This window comes from Cervus canadensis, chromosome 27 (genome assembly GCF_019320065.1).
Source record: "Cervus canadensis isolate Bull #8, Minnesota chromosome 27, ASM1932006v1, whole genome shotgun sequence".
Classification (NCBI taxonomy): domain Eukaryota; kingdom Metazoa; phylum Chordata; class Mammalia; order Artiodactyla; family Cervidae; genus Cervus; species Cervus canadensis.
In genome coordinates, this window is record NC_057412.1 from 51,360,306 (window position 1) to 51,380,909 (window position 20,604).

Consider the following 20,604-nt stretch of genomic DNA (forward strand, 5'->3'; position numbering starts at 1 on the left):
CTAAGTAATCATTTCTTGAAGTTGAATTTTAGGACAGGTAATTAGGGATAATTATATTTCTATTCAAGTTATCACAACAATTAAAGAAAATAGTTATATTCAGAATTTTATGCCTGTGATTTTAGTGATTCTTGAGTAAATCTACCATACTATAGTTTGGTTGGCTTTGATAAGCACCATTTCCAGTCATTCCATTTGGTTTTAATAAAAAATGGCAGAATGTAGACAGGGCTGTGTCCAAACAGAAGCGAAGGAGGCATTACCTGCATGAAGGAGTGTGCTCAGGCCGCAGTGATGTCCGACTCTTTGTAGCCGGCCAGGCTCCTCTGCCCATGGAATTTTCCAGGCAAAAATACTGGAGTGGGTTGCCATTTCCTGCTTTAGGCTATCTTCTTGACCCAGGGATCGAACCCATGTCTCTTTCATCTCCTCCATCGGCAAGTGGTTTCTTTAATTAGCACCCCCTGAGAAGCCCATAACTTGCATGGTGAAAGTGCAAGATTCTGCTGGTCTAACTCGATTTCTGAACATACACTTGCGTTGAAACATTGCCCCAATGACAATGGAACCATTGTATTATGTATGAACTCTTTATTATCTAATCACAATTTATCATATTACTGCTGGGTTATAAGCATTCTATTTAGCACAGAAACTTAAGAACAGGCATTTCAGAGATGCGTAGACGTGGGTTTCTATCTCAACTCAATCACACCGTGGCCATGTGATCTCAGGCAAACTAAAGTATCTAAATGTATAGAATATAGGACTAACAATATGTACTACAAAGGGTAATTGAGAAGGCCAAATAAGAGAATATGTGAAAAGCGTCTAGCACAGAGTCTGGCAGGTGGTAAATACGTTGGCTGTTAGCCTTAGTCCTAGGGTGGGGACTTTGCACCTACCCCTCCAAAGAGCGCTGAGCACAGCCTCTTCTACATGGTTGACTGCTAGCCACTGTGTCCACTGGAAAATGATTTAACAGAAACCAATTAATAAGAAAGAAAGCAGATAAATTCAGACAGTGTTGCACAATCACTGGACCAAATATGCATTGCTCAGAGAATAGGATTCACATCACTGGTGGTCTGTAAAATGATGCAGGGTAGAAAGTGGCCACACCCTAATTAACATTAATATCATTAATCACTTAACCATTCTGATCAGTTGAGGGGAAGGTCTCAGCTTAGTGACAAAAATCTCTTCGACGCTTGTTTATTCAGCAAAAACAAAACAAAAAGGTAACAGTTTCTGTGAAGTGTTAGTCACTCAGTCATGTCCAACTCTTTGCGGCCCCGTGGACGCCAGCCTGCCAGGCTCCTCTAATCCATGGAATTCTCCAGGCAAGAATGCTGGAGGGGTTGACATGCCTTCTTCCAGGGGATCTTCCTGACCCAGGGATTGAACCCTGGTCTCTTACATTGCAGGTAGATTCTTTACCATCCAAGTAAGCAAATATTAAATAGCATTTTGTTTGTATTATATTTATCTTTTTTAATTTTTTTGTATTGTATTTGTTTTTGTGGTTGCCTTCTCTTTGTATCAAGTGATCAGGGTTTTTCAAAAGGGATATAAAATTCCCTTTCAAATTAAATTTGCATTTTTAAAAGAGTCCGCTGTGAAGAAGCTATTAGAATGACCTAAATTTATGTTCTTTCCCAGGCTGAAAAAAAATTATAATTGATTCTACCACACTTTTGCCAAGAATTGGGTTTGGCTGGGCTCTTTTTGGTTGAACATCTTTAACTCACTAACTAATTATATAAATAAACTGCTATTTGAGATAGGAAATCACCTCTTTTTTTCATAAGGGAACTTTCTTCATGTTTCCTGCAGAAGTCTGTGCTCAGACTATCCTCTCTCCACATTGTCCAGGGCAGCAGTTTAAACTCAGGAGAGAAAGTTTTGGGGGTCACTCAGTTCCATGGACAGCTGTACGCAGTCAGCGCTCAATGTGGAGACCAAATCCCGTTCCTCCAACTTGGAAAGTTTCCTTTTCTGTGTCTCCCTGAACTTGAAATGCCTGAGTATCCTGGATTTTTGTTGTGGATTCTCCCCCTGCCCTGCCCCAAAGGAATTCTTCTTGATCAGCAGTATGTTCTTTGTTTACCCCTCTGCAGAGCCGCTCACTATGACTAAAGGAGTGTTATTATCTTTAAGACTTGAAACCTTTCATTCTCAGGATGGAGGGTTGCAGTGGAGGGATCGTGGCCAAAACCCATGTGCCTCAAACCTCACCCGGGATGGGTGGCCTGGGTGAGCGCCAGTAAACCAAAGTGCTGCTCAGTCCAGGATGTTTGCACAGCTGGGCAGAGTCTGGGGACAGGATGGATGGAGGGGGCCCCAGAAGTGTCAGCCTCTGTCCAGTAGCATCGTGCCATCCAGAGAAGCCTTGGGCCAGCACATGGCTTTAATCTAAGGGGACTGGGGTCTAAAGAACAAGATCTATCCTGTGGAGAAAGGCCCTGAGAAGCTGAGCGCTTGCTGAACAGGGAGGCCACTGAAAGTGCTTCTTTGTTTAACCTGAGAATATCTCTGCTTTTTTGGCCTGAAGACTTTCCTCCCTGATCCCCAGGGGGTGTTTTCTCAATCAGGGCCCAGAGAGTTTCATTTCTAGGTCTCTGTGAAATGTGATATTAGATTGCCTTTTACAAAAGTATCCCCCACCAGCAACCAGTGGGTGTAGAAATAACTTGCCACACATCAGAAAAGATTGAGAGAAATGTGACAGTGATATTTATGACTGAGATTTTAGGATCTTATGACTTTAGATGTGGGAAGGACCAGAGAGCATTTGTCTCAGTGCTAATGTTACAGGACAGAAAACAAAACCAGGGGGACCTGGCGTGGGGCAGAGCTGGCAGGAGAATCTGGTCTCTGAGCCCTTTTCCATCATTTTTTAACTGCCCCCCGAGTGCCTAATGTACAGGAAAGAACCAGAACTCATGCGCTGCCATTTCAAGCAGGTAGATCATGGTAATAAAAAGCATTCGCATGTGGAATGGGATGCTAAGTGAGCGAGTGAGCATCATGAAGAGCCTTCCTGAGAGAATCTGTATTCATTTCATATTGCTGTTATAACAAATTACCACCAGCTTAATGGCTTGTGTGCTGTGTACTAAGTCACTTCAGTCGGGTCCAACTTTCCACGACCCTACGTACCATAGTCCGCCAGGCTTCTCTGCCCATGGGATTCTCCAGGCAAGAGTACATGACTGATTCATATCAATGTATGGCAAAAACCACAACAATATTGTAAAGTAATTAGCCTCCAACTAATATAAATAAATGAAAAAAAAAACTTGTTAAGCAAGTAGAACGTATGTTCTCACACAAACAAAGAAGTAAATACGTAAGGTGACAGAGCTATTAACTAACTCAACTGGGGAAATCCTCCCACACTGTGTGAGTGTATATATATATATCAAATCATGCTGTACACGTTACCTTATAATTTTGTCAATTATACCTCAATAAAGCTAAAAATACATACACATATGTCACACACACACACACACACACACACACACACACACACTCCACGCACACATGCAAAGAATACTGGAGCGGATTCCCACGCCCTCCTCCAGGGGATCTTCCCGACCCAGGGGTCAAACCTGCATCTCTTACATCTCCTACATTGGCAGGTGAGTTCTTTACCACTAGTGCCTAGGAAGCCCTAAAATCCTGACTAGACACCTATTCATTGCCTGACCATTACCTCTTTGAGCCTCTGTCCCCTCATCCATAAAAAAAGAATAAAATCTCAAGGTTATATTTATGAGGATTTGTGGCAATATATATAAAATGCCTAAACTATAGTACAACCTCAGTAAATGATAACCATACTTGTTCAAGGTACTTCCAGATGATTCTCCCGGGAGAATCAATAAAAGACATTTGCTTATTAAATTCCAAAAAATTTGATAAAGGGACCTCCATATTCCCTTCTGACATTGCTAAAATAAAAAGGAATGAAATAAAAGGGACTTTCCTCCCAGATGTGATTGTCCTGTCTGCTTCACAGAGCCACCTGTCAGGTATTTGCTTATCTGGATTGTCAAATAACTAACAGATCCTGTCTTTTGCCCGCTGAGGTGCTGCTATCTGACGTCACTCAGGTCTCTGGTTGGGTTTGAGCAGGACTGAGAGTCTGACCTGGTATGTAATGATTGGCCAGTCAGGGCAGCTGAGACCAGCACGGGATCCCGCCCTCATATCTGTCAACATACCTGGTTGCAAGCAAGTTACTGCTCGTGACCACTCTCTGAAGGAGCCAGAGAGGCCAGGAAGGGAAACGCGGGGGAACATCTAAACTTTGTGCTTGGAGAGAATGTAGAAGCCTGTGTCCATGCTTCTTCCAAACATCCCAAAATCTTCCGCAAAGACTAGAGCAGTTGCAGACCACCACTGCTGAATCAGGAAGGAAGCTGAGGGAAGAAATCAGATCGAGAAGCAGCAGTCAAGGTAAGTGCTCTGTCTGCTCACAGGCACTTCTCTGAAAATCACAAAGCTAACACTTGATCCAACCTTGTAGCCAGAGCATCTCATGATGTTCTGCTGAAGATGAGGTCAGGGGGTGTGTGTATCGGGCTAGTCCAATCATTTGTCCACTAACGTGTTTTGAAGAATGGGCTGTAATTTTCCTCCAGTTCCTCTCTCCTTTGAGAGTTGTTGTTGCTCTACATATTTCAAAAGATTTTTAATCTTTCATTATAAAAAAAAAATCCTATTTATTGAAATTCTTCCATTGGTCATGACTTTGTTCCAGAATTTTGCTTGCATGGATTCAAGATACACCAGAGAGGACAGTTAGCGATTACTCTGAGGAACACACTGTCCATGCAGACTGCCAACTTCAAACGGCAGGTCTCTCAGAGGGCCCTGTTCTAGTCTCTGCTCTGGAACCTAGGGAGTTAAAAGTCTGGAAATTGCTGGAGCAGAATCAAGCCTATTTACCTAAGCTGATCACCCCAGGCAGCAGGTCAATCATTTACTGATACCAAGCTGTTTCCTACCTTCAGGATCGCCAAAGCCCTTGTTTGATTCTCTTTGCGTGATTCTCTCTAAAGAATAGACAAGAGGCAGCATAGAAGGTATCTTTCTCTGAAGTTGTAGCCTGTATTCTTTCCAGACCAGAGAACATTTTTATCCTGCCCAGAGTAGTAAATGTCACAGGGCCCTTCTCAGCTCTATAATAAACAAATGTGAAAAAGATTCACACACAAACCGGATATCTGGTACCACCTCAGGTATAGGAGCTTGTGGCTGTGGAGAAGCATCTCCTGCTGCTGGAGGTTTATGAGAGAAAACAGACTAGCTCTAGAATAAGCTATTCTAGAGGGGGGACTGAGGTTGTTACACAATTCTCAAAAAGCATGGACCGTCTCCCTCCAAGTGCACATTCTGGAAATACGCGATTTTTAGTGAGCATGACCCGCTCTTCTCTAGGTCTGAATGTCACTCGTCTTAGAAATACTGTCCTGTCGTCACTGCACATGTCTGGCAGTTCTGTGTAACGGCTCCTGGTTCTTTTAGTTATCAGAAACCTGGTGATAAGGAGGCCCTATCTTTTTTTTTTTTTTGAACTGCCTTTGGGGAAGGAGTTGGGCCATGTGTGAGACCAGGCAATGTTGGATACTACTCTTGTCAGGCATTCTTGGAACTGAAATGATCCCCTTGTGAGGTTTGTGACAGAAGTTTTAAGTGGCTCCTGAGGTTAACTCAAGGCAGGAGTTGAGGCCATTGAGAGTGCAGCCCAGCAGAAACCCCATGTGTGATTTTGGATGAATCTAGGGCTAACTCCCGGGAATGTTCTGGAAGAGTTATGAGAAACTGATAGATTTCTGTGACAATATTATGCTCAGTAAAATGTGAAGTGCACGTCTGGCCAGTTTCCAGATCCTTAGAGGCACGATGGGGGTGGTCTGAAAGGGAGGAGGCTGTCAGTGCTCCAAAGGCGTTGGCCAGACTCACCCACAGTCCTGAAGCGCGTGTCCCCCGCTACATCTCACCTGTCCTCTCTGAGAAGCCTCGGGCTTGACACCAAAATGCTGGTGGCCCCTGGAGAGCGCACCCAGCTTTTCTTCCCACTTCATGCATATTGGTTGTATTAAGTGGTGGAAGACTATTCTTGAGGTTGACTAGATTATATAGACAGCATTATTCCTTTGACATGTCAGGAGTTAGAACTCAGAAGATAATTATTATATTGAGAGCCAGGGTTCTCATTTTTGCCTCATTCCCAACCCACTGCGTTCCCCAAGTGGTCATGGAATTAAGCACATGCAGGAGCTTAAACTGGGGGAGTCACTGGGGAAAGCAAGCTGACTAACAGAGTCAGAGGTTCTTCACTGGCCCTTGGATGTGCCATGTCCCCGGCCCACTGGGTACCACTATAACCAAGAGGCCAGCCGTTGACTGGACCTTCTTTGAGGAGGGGGAGGGGAGGAGTGGGGGAGGAGCAAAGGGAAGTGTTTCCAGTCCTACTGGCAATCACTGGAGTCCTGAATGCATCCTAAAGAAACCTAGGCAATTCTCAGGCTAGGTCTCTGCCCCTGTCTCTTCCAGAGATTCACGAGCCCCAACCAAAGTACAACATCTGCACCATTTCCAGAGAAAGAAATTACACCATCTTAATCTTTCTCTGGTAACTCAAGGATTTAATTACTATCTCACTTTGCCTCGCTAATATCCACTCAACTGAACCCAAGAAATGTAGATAGAATGAGGCTTGCACTATTTTTTCAGATACATCCTAAAAATTAAATTGTCTGTCTGGCAGACATTCCAAAGCAGCCATAATTCCTAAGCATTTACAAGATCAAGGTAAAAGAATGCCATCATGAGACGTGGTTGGTTAACAGAGAGTTTCATTTCTTTTACTGACCCGCCTCATACATACCTAACAGTGTGACAGCAAAGGCATTAAAAACAGAGATTGCATCACCAAGTCCACTGAACGCCCTTTTCTAATGCATCTGGCCCCACATGAACTCTGCTCACATACTATCATTTTTGCTAACTAGAATACTAGGATAAAGAGAAAAGTTGAAGCTGAAATAGAGGGACAAATAGCAACATTTCATCTTTATCTGGTGCTTCTTAGGACCAAGAATTGAACTATTGCTTTTATCTTTTTTTTTTTTTCATTTAATCCCTTTAACAAATTTACATACTTGCTCAAGTCACAGAGCTAGTGAGAGGAGGTAAAATTAAGTTGGAGTCTGTCTGACTCCAAAACCCATGTTCTCTACACTCTGTTCTGGGAAAAATACTCACCAAATAGTATCTGTACTATTTGTATTTTAAGTGCAAAAGACTCAGGAGTCCTCTCTAAATTATTTGCTTGGATCCTCAGAGTACATATTTATGGCACCTCCACCTCCATGGTGTCTTTGCTCCTGTACAGGCATAAAAATCAGTATCACAGTGGTTTTCCTCTCTTCCAGAAAAGTAACTACAACATGCACATAAACAATTGCCCACATGTTAGTCCATTAACCTCTTTCTGAAACTGTGAGAGAAAATTGTTTCTCTTTCCTGGTTCACAAACATTGTTTAGTTTGCTTGATTTTAATGTAACACACAAATTTTTCATGTGTTATACTAGGAATGTTTTTGAAGTTTATTTCTGCAGTCAAATTTCTGTCTTTGAGAAAGCTAAGTATGTCAAAACTTTCCAATATGGTTTTATTTAATCTTCATAAGAGCCCTGTAAGAGGAGAGTCATTTTCCAATGATATCCTTTGAGATAAGGAACCTGAGACTCATTCAAGGTGAGTGCCCTTCTCAATATCACTCAGCAGGCAAGTCCTGGACAGCTTGGGACTCCAAATTCTTTGCTCTTGTTTTTTTCTTTTACCCAAACAGTTCTCTGGATTCCTAGGGCTTACAAATGGTAGGAATGGAATACACAGCTATTTTCAGAAATTAAAAATGCTGAATGACTACACAGTCTGTTCCCTGGCTGCAGAGACCCACTCAGATAGCGACTGCTTGGGGCTAGGGTCACTGTGGTAGTATTGTTATTCTAATTAGATTTTCATTGAGTTTTGGAAAGAAGACACTAATTGTTACTTGATAAAGTCTGCCTCTAAGGCAAAAACCTTTCAAACCCATGTGTCTATGAGCAAAGTAAGAGCTCAAAAAATTCTTGCTCAGAGAAGCAAGGGGTAACAAATCACTGTCCCTTAATCTATTCCATGCCTGTGGGACGGTGTACATGTGTATGGCCTATAGAGCCCCCATGGTGTCTCTTTATGTACACCATTCCTTTCTCGGTTAACTCCATGACCAGAGGGATGTCTCACGGGTCAAGCAGTTGCCAAATGATAGGAAACCTAAGGGGACTTCCCTGGTGGCTCAGATGGTAAGGAATCTGCTGGAAATGCGGGAAACCTGGGTTTGATCCCTGGGTCGGGAAGATCCCCTGGAGAGGGGAATGGCTACCTATTCTAGTATCCTTGCCTGGAGAACTCTGGACAGCGGAGCCTGGTGAGCTACAGTATTCCTCTCAATGAGTCAGACACTACTGAGCAACTAACACTTACACACACAGGAAACCTGAGGAGGTCCTCCTGCAGGTTGAGATTTCATCCTAAGTACAGTCCCAATACCTACAGAAGCCAACTAAAGTTACAGGAGGAATTCTTGTGCCTATAACTTCATTTCAGTCCTAAAATGCTCCTATGTGGCAGTCTTGTCCACATCCTGGCTGTGGGATTAATGTGCATCTTTGTCCCCAACTTGTCCTCATCTCTGTGACCTCAGAGGGGCTAAGAATCTTGGTGCAGGATAACCCATATGATTTGTTCAATGAGAAAACAGAAAAAACAAAACTTCTGCCCTTTGCTCTACACCAGCTTGAAAATTATTTCCCTCCTTTCTACAGCTCCAAGGTCAATTTTCCCTTGGGAGCAGCTAAGGAACTAAAGGTCACAAAAAGTTGGCAATTCACTGTGCCTTGGAGGGCTTCCCAGAAAGCAAAATGAAAATGAGATTGTTTTCACATAAGACCTCTGTATTTGGAGGACAGGATTCAAACTGTTTGAATTTGCAGTTTCACTGTGCACTTAGGTAACCCCCACAAAGTCCAGTATTGTTGTTGTTTTTTTCCCCTCAAAAAAAAGCCAAAACAATATCAGAAACACTTCCTGCAGAGAACCCTAACTAGGCAGAATTCTTTTCTGTCTTTGCTGGGCTGATGTTTTCAAGGATTCATTTCTTAAGATAAGTCTTATATGGTGCATTTAGTTGGAACACTTGTTGATTTCCGGATAATGATGGCTGTCATCCACAGGGCCTGTTTTGTGATGATCTCATTAGATTTTACAAGGGAAGCAGCTGAAGACCCATGGTTAGTACATGAGCAGGTAGCAAGAACAGGGAAAAGCCAGAGGCTGCCAAGAGATGTTACAGAAAGCAGGTTTCTTTCTGACCAAAGGAAAACCCATCTCTCAATTCCAAGGAGATGTACCCTGAAGTTCAAACATATGTTTTTCACAAAACTTAGCTCTGCTCCCTTAATAAGAATTTCAAATACAGGCAAGAACCAATGGCTAGACTTTCCCAAACCTGACTGTTCTCTACCAAAATTCATCTCTTTTTGTTCCTCTTTGCATAATGGAAGTATCCTTGAGAAGAGAGAATATTATAGAATGCAGTTGTGTTGGTAACTTGAAAGCCCAGCGTGGGCGTCCTGGTCCTGACACCACCATGACTTGCTCTGCGCCTTGGTGCCAATGTCTAAAGCGCTTGCTGAGTGTGCGTGCTGAGTCGCTTCAGTCCTGTCTGACTCTGTGCGACCCCATGAACAGTAGCCTTCCAGGCTCCTCTGTCCATGGAATTCTCCAGGCAAGAATACTGGAGTGGATTGCCAGGCCCTCCTCTCTTGCTGGTGACTCAGTTTCAATTCTTTACCATCTACCTCCTCCCTTTGAAGACCCACAAACGTTTATTAACAGTTCTTCATCACTTCTGCAGTTGTCACCTACTCTTTCCCAGATACACGTTAGAGACTATTTTTGAAACAAGAGTAAGTCATCTTGAAGGTTGTAAACCTTCTGCAGGTCTTAAATCAAACCACAGCCTCCTTGGAGTCTCCTGTTTGGGTCTGTTTGTGTGGATATATATACTTTTAATTATGTGTACAGTCCTCTAAAGATTACGCGTGCTCAATAAATATTCACTGGTGATGGTAAATTAGTAATTGGCTATAAATTTAGTAGGAAAAGTGATTTATTAAAAAAAAAAAAAACAAACCCTTTGGCATTTCCAGAGATGACCAAAAAGTAAACTAGAAGTATTAACTGTCTTGGAGGGGTGGCTGGACTGGGGAATGGTGCCTTGAGGGTTACTCTCCTCCTGCAATCTGGGAACAGAATGGCCGGGCAGATTAAAGATCCTGGTTGTATTCAATTTTGCTGCTATTATTTGCTAATCGTACAACCCTCAGCAAGTCACTTCCGCTCTCTTGGCCTCAATTTCTCTTTTTCAAAAGTAGTTTTTATCATTCTGAATGTCTCCTCTAGTTTTAATATTCTGTCTTCTAAGAAAAAATGGGGAAATTAAGCTGGGAAAGCTCTTTTAAAAATGGACACGGTTGGGGAAAGGAAGGATGGAGGAGCGGAGAGTAGTGCTGGCATATACACACCTGCGCATGTGAAGCAGATCACTAGCGGGTAGGTGCCGTGTGGCCCAGGGACCTCAGCCCCGGGAGCTGTGATGGCCCAGAGGGATGGAGTGGGGCAGGGCGGGTAGGAGGCTCAAGAGGGAAGGGCTACATGTGCTCTAGTGAAGCAGACGGTTAAGAGTCCACCGGCAATGCAGGAGACCTGATTTCCATCCCTGGGTCAGGAAGATCCCCTGGAGAAGGGAATGGCCACCCACTCCAGTATCCTTGCTCGGAGAATCCCATGGATGGAGGAGCCTGACGGGGTACAGTCTATGGGGTTGCAAAGACTCAGACTCAGCCAAGCGACTAAGCACTCATTACAGATTCACGGTGTCATACGGCGGAAACTGACACAAGATTGTAAAGCGAGGCTACTCCCGTTTTTTAAAAAAGTAAACACAAAAATGATCTTTATCTCTCTGGAGCCATCATCCCTACCTCTTAGGTAAGTGAATCTGGAATGGGGGTGGGGCAGTGAAAAACCTCAGAGATGTAAGCTCGAGGTTGTTACAAACTGGAGAGGCCAGCACTGAGCTTTCCTGGGGAAGGAGCCCACTCACCTAGAAGGCAGGGACTCACATCAGAATTCTCCATGCAGCTATGACCCTGGCACCGACTCTCAGCTGTACCTCACCTGCGTGTCATGAATGTGAGTTCCAGAGAGCGGCAGTCACGGCTGTTATCCTCCCTCTGTAAACAAACAGAGGTCCTTAGAGCTGACGTGACTTGCCCAGGGTTACAGAAGCGTGGCAGTGAGTCAGAGGGAACGGTGTGTGTTGGGGGAGGGGGTGAAGTTATAAGCGAAAGGCAGAAGACTCAGGGACAGATCTGCACCTCCTCTGAAGTCCACAGAACAACGGTCCAGGGCTGGGGATGAGCTTTACATTGGCTGTGGGTCCCGAAAGCATCTCTGACCTCCTGCCCCTCCCTACGCCACCTCAGCAGCCTGCCCAGGGTTACTCACCCAGGTTCTTGCTAACTGGACGCCTGTGCTCATGTCTCTTCTTGTAAGTTTCATGTAAGGCTATTGTAATGAAAAGGAGGCACAACGAGGAAGAAGAATGAATCAAAGATCTTCCCCGAGGCCTCAAACCAAAAGGGTGGTTTTCTCTGGAGAGGTTCTGATTTTCCTCTTATATTTTGCAGAAATGAATGTGCATCAGGATGACTGACAGAATTATGATGTTTATTCCAAGCACTGATTTTTTTTTAACCTCAGGTTATTTTAGTCTGCTCTACTTTTCCTATAAAAAAGAAAGAATAATGCTTGCTCACTGTGATATTGTATGAGAGAAAACCGCCCAAAGCAGTACTGTTCAAAGGAAATTGCTAATTGCACCAAGCACCAAAGCATGATGGGAAGTTCTCATAAAGGATGTGTGTAGCATACTAGCCCACACTGGGTCACTTCATCACCACAAAGCATGCCCAGGGAGCTCTAAGGCCCTGAAGAATCACTCTCGTAAGTAAATAATGGCAGAAATCCTTGATCCAACAAGAAAAACACTCAAAGAAATTGGGAATCAATGGTCTGATGTTTCGGTAGCAGCCAGAGACTGCATCACTTTGTGGCCCATTTTCTTTCATTTTTAAAGATGAGAGAGGGAAAGACAGCATTTATAATCACTAAGGGATATCTGGTAGTTTTCCAGGTGATGAGGGAATGGCCTGAATTTAGTCAGAATAGACCAGTTTCCTGGCAGCATCCTCAAGTGACTATTATTCTCAGCAAAGGTCTTCTGGAGTTTTCACATTTCTCAGTTTTGACTCTATTCCTAGTATCTAATTGACTTCTTCTTAGGTAGCCTTTTGGGGAGAAGAATGGGTAGCACAATAAATAATTCTTAGCTGATAGTCTACATAAGCTACACTAACTTTCTAGAAGTCGCAAAACAAACCATCCAAAGTCGCCTTTGGGTTGCCCACCACGTCTCCTCAGCTCAGGCAGGACAGGAAGCGGGCAGATCCACAATTCAGCCATGAACTATCCGTCAGTGATGCCCAAGAGCCAAAATGGCTCATGCTTCCAACAATCAATGTCAATGTCAAATTTAGCTGAAATGTAGACCTCAATGTACTCACATCAAGTTAAAAAAAAAAAAAAAAGTGAGCAAGGTGCTGAAATATGGGTCAATTTTAAATATCCTCTAATATTTATGACCAAGTAACCAAACAACAGTTGTCTTTTTTTTTTAACAGTCACAGTTTTTTATTTTATTTTTTATAATCAGTGAGCACAGTATCACTTCTCGAATTGAATGAATTTCTACTACTAGACTGGAGTCTCTAGACCTGCTAGTTTTCTAGCAGGAGAAAAAGCATTTCAGAGCATGAAGCAATATGAAACTCTGTTTCCCTGCTTTCAAAAAGCCACCTGGCCATATATACACCTCCCTCTATCACTCACTCTGCCCATCTGTGCCTGAGAGTCTGATAGACAGTGAAGGCAAGGAGGGTCATGGCCAGCAGAAGCTTTCCAGAACATGCGGGAACTGTTCTGATAATCCTGTTTTTCACTGCCCATTACTCAAAAGGGAGAAGGCAGTATTGTGAACAGAGACTTTCCTCCCATAAATCTTCAGGCATGGAGGCACCAAGTGTGTTGCTGTAATAGCAGCAGGACAAAAAGAATCTATAAGCTGTGTGTGTGTGTGTGTGTGTGTGTGTGTGTACAATGTATGGAAATAATCTCAATATGAGAAAGGCATTAGATCAATTTTGTGAACAGGAAAATCTTTTGTCTGCACTATTTCTGGGTGTGGGTTCCACAAAATCTAAATACTTGGGTAATTTCTGGAATTAATTAGCAAATGTCTGTCCAAGTCAAGGGCTTTAAAGACTTCTATTAATAGCATACCCATTTCTCTAAAATTGCTACAACATATTTTGATCATTTTTAGAAAAGGCAAAGTACAAGAACCTTTGGCATGTAAAAAATTCTTTTGAGATATCTAAATGAATTTCAGGGTTGGTTAATTATACTGGAGTTCAGATGTCTTCAAGTAACTCTTGGCGTGCTAAATACCATTGCCATCTTATTTTACATAATCTTATAAGTAAGATTAACTAATGAAACTCAAGTAAACTGATAGATTGACACAGTGGTCTGAGCATTGTTTGGTTACATACATGCTTAGCTTCCTCTCCAGACATAATCCTTTCTTCTACAGTTAGGCACTCTATGTCTTAATTGCTGTCCGTTCTCTAAGGAGGATTATCTGATGATCACCATTTTCCCTCTTTAAACCACTATCTGATACATCTCCGACTGGGATATGACTATCTTCACATGCGTTTTCCCAGAATTCCCACTTGCCCCAAGCCAAGGTCATAGCCACCTGTTGGAATCAAGTATTATCCGTCATTCTAGCATAGATCATTTATGGAGTGCCTAAGGTACGCTTGACACAGTGCTAAGTGCTACAGATGCAAAGATGAGTCGCTCACAGTTCTGCCCAGAAGACCAGAACCTCATAGAGCAGAGGAACCAGAAAAGGAGCCGAGGCGGCTTGGCGTGAGGCTACAAGGACACTGACAACTGAACACAACGGAGAACAGCTCTAGACGGCGGTTCAGGAAGACTTGCAGAGGCGCTGAGGTCCAAGCAGTGTTCCAAAGAAAAGGAAGTTAGAATCTGCATTCTTCCTTTTTAAGAATTTAGACTCTGAAGAAAAAGCTACCTCTTTCCAAGAATTTGTCTGGTATCTTAAAGAGAAGAAAGTACAAGAAGGGAGACAGTTGTGGTAGGCATGCTAAGGAAGTTTTGATTGCCCAGAGAAGGCAGGTAAGAGGGTCCAGAGGGAGGCTTCTAATTAAAAGATGAGAACTTTTAGAACCCTGAATCAGAGCCTGTGCCTAACTCATAGCCCTTGAACCTGGAGCCTAATTTGAGATCATTCTGTGCGGTTCAGGTCCCACTTGCCCTCCCAAGTCCTGGGGGCTTTTGCCTGGTGAACAGTAGTGTTATAAATCTGAGTTCAACTCCGTCATGATTTGAATGGCATTTATCCTTTGAGCAACGAAGAGCCAAGCACTGTAGAAATGGCGGTGAGGATTCTGATGTCAGCAGTGGACACCATTTAAGGAAGCTCATAGTTAAAGAATAGAGGCGACCCACCCAGGACCCACCCCAACAGCCTCCGTTAACACCTATATCCAACTCCAACTTGAATACCACACATTTCAAGCAAGATACAAGCTGGAAGGCAAGCTTAGTAGCTTTCATCCAAGCCTGGTTGGAAATCCTTCTTAAGTTGGCTTAGGTAAATATTTAGTGTGTAAGTGAAAACTTTTGTCATCTTAAAATAATTCACTGGTTTCCTGAAGTTGGGCCAAGAGATGGTTGAGTTGTTAGATTCTTTTAGAAACTCGGATTTAAAAAAGCAAACTTCCAATGGACCAGCTTTCCTGTTTGTTTCATTCTTCATCCACTGAAATAAAGAATGTAAATAAAAGCTAATTTAGAATAGATTTGACTACATAAATACTTAAAACTTCTTTTAAAAATTTTATATGCAAAGGTAAAAATAGAAACAGTGACCCAGGGAACTGTATTTGCAACATAAATAACAGGCAAAATGTGACTGTCCTTAGAGTATTTGCAAACCTGCTAAGGACAATATCCCAGTTGAAAGTTGAGCAGGAAATGAACTGCTAATTCACAAAAGTAGAAAGGCAAATGACCTACAGTCATATGAAAAACTGTTTGGCCACATCAAAAATGAAATAAAAGCAAATTTAAAGAGCGAAGTAACATCTTCTTTGTATAAGATTGGCAAAAATTGAGTAACACCAGGTATTAGCATGGTGGGGCAGGCACATTCACACACTGCAATGGTGGAAGTGTGAATTGCTGCAACCTCTTATTTAAGGGCAGCTTGTTAAACCATATAATGTGGGCAATTTGTGACTTAACAAATCCACTTCTAGGACTTATTTTTAGACAATAACGGAAGAGTGTATTAAAATTTTCCCATAGTCCACAGATATTTATTTAAGTTTTGTTTATAGCAGCAAGTTTTAAAAGTCAACCTAAGTGTTTATCAGAGAGGATTTGGATAAACACTTGCACTTGCATTTGAGGACACTGTGCAGCCGTTTAAAATGATGAGATCCAGGGCTTCCCTGGTGACTCAGTGGTAAAGAATTTGCCTGCCAATGCAAGAGAGTCCAGTTTGATCCCTGGTCCAGGAAGCGCCCACATGCCACGGAGCGACTAAGCCCACAGGCCACAACTGTTGAGCTTGGGCTCCAGAGACCCAGAACCACAGCGGCAGAACCCTTGTGGCTCAACTACTGAGGTCTGCGCTCTAGATCCTGTGCTGCTCAACAGGAGAGTCTTAGTCTCTCAGCCATGCCTGACTCTGCTAGTTCGTGGACTGTAGCCCGCCAGGCTCCTCTGTCCATGGGGGTTCTCCAGGCAAGAATCCTGCCATACCCTCATCCTTCACCAAGAAAAGGCATCGCGATGAGAAGCCCTCACACTGAACCTAGACATCGCCCCTGCTCACCGCAACTAGAGAGAAGTCCTGTACCGCAACAAAGACCCAGCACGGCCAGAAATAAATACATAAAATTATTTTAGAAAATAAAATAGTGAGATCCATCCAGAAGCAGTGGGAGAGCTTGAACTCTGTCATCAGTAGATCCAGGTTTACATTTTAGCTCTACCAGTCACTAGCTGTGGGACCTTCGGCAAGCCATTTGACCTCTGTAAGCCTTGGTTATCCTCTTTAAAAATGGGGATAATATTAGTACCTGTGTCCTTATGTCTTAAGATTGAGGTGAATTAGATGAGAGTATGAAAGTAAAGTTCTTAGCACACCACCTAACACAAAAAAGACAGAATTGTTAGTCCAAAGGTTTTGATTCAATACCGTCACTTCCATATAAAGTGACAAATTAGAACCAAGATTTTACCTCTTGATCTTCTTAATACTTTACTGAAATAAATGTATTTTTTTAAAAAGGAATGAACTAATAACAAAGAAGAAAACACTATAAGAAAAGAAATGCCTGAATAAAAAAGTTCCCTTAATGATTAAAATTGCTGTTACTATTAACAATCAATAGATGTACTATAAAATATTATTTAAAAAGCTTTTCAAAATTTAGAGCAAAATGACATGAATGGAGATGCAGTAAAAAAGATAATTAGATATCATAATAAAAATTACAGCAACTAACATACACTAAGACTGCTTGAATATGCGCTACATGCATATTTACATCCATTGTGTCCATTATTTCAGTCTTCCAGCAAACTTCTGAAGTAGCTAGGGATAGTATTCCCTCTAGATGAAAGTGAAAATGAAAGTCATGTCCGACTCTGTGACCCCACGGACTATAGCCTGCCAGGCTGCTCTGTCCATGGAATTTTCCAGGCAAGAATCCTGGAGTGGGTTGCCATGCTCCTCCAGGGGATCTTCCCGACCCAGGAATCAAACCCAGGCCTCCTGCATCGCAGGTGGATTCTTTACCATCTGAGCCACCAAGGAAGCCCATTTCCCTTGATAGCTGGAAAGATGAAAGCATCAAGAAATTAAGGAATTAGCCCCAGCCACAAGGCTGGTATACGGCAGATTCAGGGGATGCACTCTGCCAGTGTGGTCCTCTGCTGGATCGCGTCTGTCCCCTCGGCATCTTTGCCACACCTGCTAAGGACTTACCTGCATCACAAAGAAGCAGAAACAGTGTTTCTCAGAGTTTCAGATTAGAGCCTAGAGTGGGTAACTGTGCCTTGGAAGGTAGAGGAGAAGAGGCCATTGTTCCCTGGGAACAATGGAGACAGCTATGGGCAGACGCAGGAGCAGAAGGTGCCCATGAGATTTGAAGCAACTTCAAGGTGAGCATCTGGAGAATCACACACGTTGGGATCGCAGACTGAGCTAGTCAGTGACAATTCAACAGACTTTCACTCCCTGCCCACCCCACCCCACCCCCCGATGCTTATTCCTTGTATTAAAACACTGTCTACCAGGAACACACAGAAAGGCTTTGGTTTCACTGACCAAACACTGATGATAAAGCTCCCAGATACTGAGATCCAATCCAGGAAGTCCTGCATCCAACTAACAAGTGTCTCAGAAACAGTATATAAAATTAAAAGAAAGAAATTATCAAAAAGAATCTTAGTACTGAGAAATCATGATGCTAAGATTAAAAGGGCTCATTTCCAGCTAAATGAACTAAAAAGAAAAGCAATCTAGGTAGTCTTATGGTATTTTAGAATGCCAAAACTTAAAAGAACATAACTTGCAGAGAGGAAAAATAATAACTACAAGGAATATAAATTAAAATGACTTCTGACTTCTCATCAGTATCACAATATGATAATAGAAGATGTTGGGAAAATGCCTTCAAAGGTCTGAGGACACATGATTTAAACCTGGAAATCTATGCTCAGCCAAACTATAAATCAAGGGTTAGAGCAAAATCTGGATATCTTATAGTTGATAAGACTCTGAAATGTTAACTTCTGTGCACAAGTTTTTAAACAAGGGCAAAATCCTAGCTTACTTGATAAATTTTCTGCATCATGAAAAGCAAAGATATTTAACCATTTTACTACTATGAATTTATTTTCATGAACATTAAAAAGATGGAGCAGAGCAAGCTTTTACCCTTATGCATGCTATTTAAAATAAAGGTGTCGTAGTACTTAGGTATTAAAAGGGGCTTCTCAGGTGGTGCTAGTGGTAAACAACCTGCCTGACAATGCAGGAAACATAAGGGACATGGGTTCAATCTCTGGATCAGGAAGATCCCCTGGAGAAGGAAATGGCAACCCACTCCAATATTTTTACCTGGGAAATCCCATGGTCAGAGGAGCCTCGCAGGCTACAGTCCATGGGGCAGCAAAGAGTCAGACACGACTGAGTGACTTAGCATAGATATTAAAAAGAAATATTTTAAAAAGGTAGTATATGAATACAGCAGGATTATGAAGATAGCATATGAATGACTGGAGTTTGGGAAACATTTTGATAAGGTAAATGACTTCCAAATATATTTAGATTTTAAAGACTTTGCAGAGCCAAAAGCAAGAACTCATCAGCTGCAGCAATGCCAGGGCAGAGGAGCCTAAGGACCATTCTTTGCTGACCACCCCTTGAAGGTAGCTGAGTTTCCATTGCTAAGATTTCCATATCCATCATCTTATCTACGGAAGCCTCTGACTGGGGTCCTTAGGAAGCCTCTCCTACGGGGAAGAGAATGTGAGAACTGGTTGAACTGAGTGTTCTCACGTGCCCACAAGTTCCATTTCTCCCTATAAAGTAATGCATTTAGCAATCTGATCCAAATGCCAGCGTCTTTATTTTTGCTTCCTCCTATTTCCTTCTATTTTTTTTTTAATCTTTTTAGATTGCATGCTTCTGTGTAATCTCAAATATCCTCACTTGGAGTGAGGAAAAGTTTATCTAAATAATGCTAGTCACACATCTCGATTTCTTGGGCCATTCCCAGCCCCCAGAGCCTGATCATCTATGGCACAAGGACACAGGAGAGCTTCTGGTCCCAGCTTGCTGGTCTCATCGTCAGGGTTCTCAGTGCCCGAACAGACGGTAACTTTGGAGATTTAAGCAGAAAAAGAATGTAATGGAAGTATGTCAGTTCGCAGAGTGGTTAGGAGGGCTAGGGAGAAGCACGTGGAGGAAACAGAGGAGGCAAAGCAGAGCCAAGATGGAACCTCAGGACAGTCTGTTCGGGATGCTGACGCTGGCCTTGGCATCACACCTGCCCCTACAGCTCCGCCAGCCACACCTGGACCCGACCTCCACCAGAAACATCGACCAGACTCTCTAAGGCCCCTGGACGTTCGCATTCCCCAGTGAAGACTCAAGCAGGTGTAGCTGGTAGCCTGAGCTACCTGTGATCTAGGGAAGGAAGCCTCAGGCCCTTTGGGCCTTGGTTTCCCTACTGAGATTCCCTGACCCAGGCAGTAGGGCAGGCAAACATCAGGAAAGTCCAGGGCACTTGGTTACCTTCTGAGTCTCTATCAGAGCAGACTTCTCATGCCCCTCTTTGTCATCACCTCATTGCTCTCATTAAACTGAGCAGTTTACAAATGAAGATATGTATGTTGGATTAATTACGTTTATATAATATATAGTTTCTCTTTCTTTCAAAGTCAGACTTTAAACAGAAGTTTCTCATTTAAAATTGTAGTGTCTTTTTATTTGTACTTCTAAATGAACCCAGACAAGGCTGAGGAGTCTTTCTTGTTAAATTCTATTGGGACATAAGCTGCAAATTCCAAAAAAGGACAAATTCAGAGAGGCTAAATGTTCTAGTGCAATTAACCACAAACAATGTAAGATGCTTACTTTATGAATTCTTGAAGATTTTAAACTGTGATAGTACAAATCCACTGAACTGCTTAATTCAAGAACCCAGTAGAGATCTCTGGTCAATTCTGGTTTTAAAAAAGAAAAATCTGTGATGAAACAAGTACATCTTTCACAGTAATGTATAAAAGATGATGTCGGTATATATAAAAAATAATTAATGTCAGCTGTTGATATTCTTTGTACTAAATTATATTCATAAGCAAGATTTTTATGTTTTATGGGGTCTGACTTCATACTGCCCTGTTGCAATAACATTCCCAGTGTTTACTTTAGTCTCCTTTACATTTACAACATCCTGGAGGGTGGTGGTGCTAAATTTAATTTGTCAACCTATGTTAATTTTACAAGGATTCAGATCAAACTGCTGTATAAACAAGAACTGCCTTGCAGAGGCTTTTGGTGATTAAACAGGAGAAGTTGCAGCTGAACTAAAAAATAAGCTGCCAGTGTATTTTTCATTTTTCCCCCTATAATTTTAATGGCTCAAATGAAAGAGCTGTTTTGCTTTAACAATAGCGTCCTTGTTAAAAGTCCTTTAGAGAGCTGTTACACCACCCTGAAGCTGTCTAATTAAACCAT

General features: G+C 42.4%; 1 protein-coding gene across 10 annotated transcripts in view; it reads left to right on the forward strand.

Moving 5' to 3' along the window:
- Positions 1-4,271: 4,271 nt before the first annotated feature.
- PHLDB2 (pleckstrin homology like domain family B member 2) overlaps positions 4,272-20,604 on the forward strand; it is a 239,121-nt gene continuing 222,788 nt past the window's right edge. For 3 of the 10 annotated variants that reach the window (XM_043449063.1, XM_043449070.1, XM_043449073.1), the window contains exon 1: positions 4,275-4,467. The gene's annotated coding sequence lies outside the window, so the exon portion shown is untranslated. Of the gene's footprint in view, positions 4,468-20,604 lie in introns of all 10 variants that reach the window. The other 7 variants (XM_043449062.1, XM_043449066.1, XM_043449067.1 and 4 more) reach the window with 4 other exon arrangements.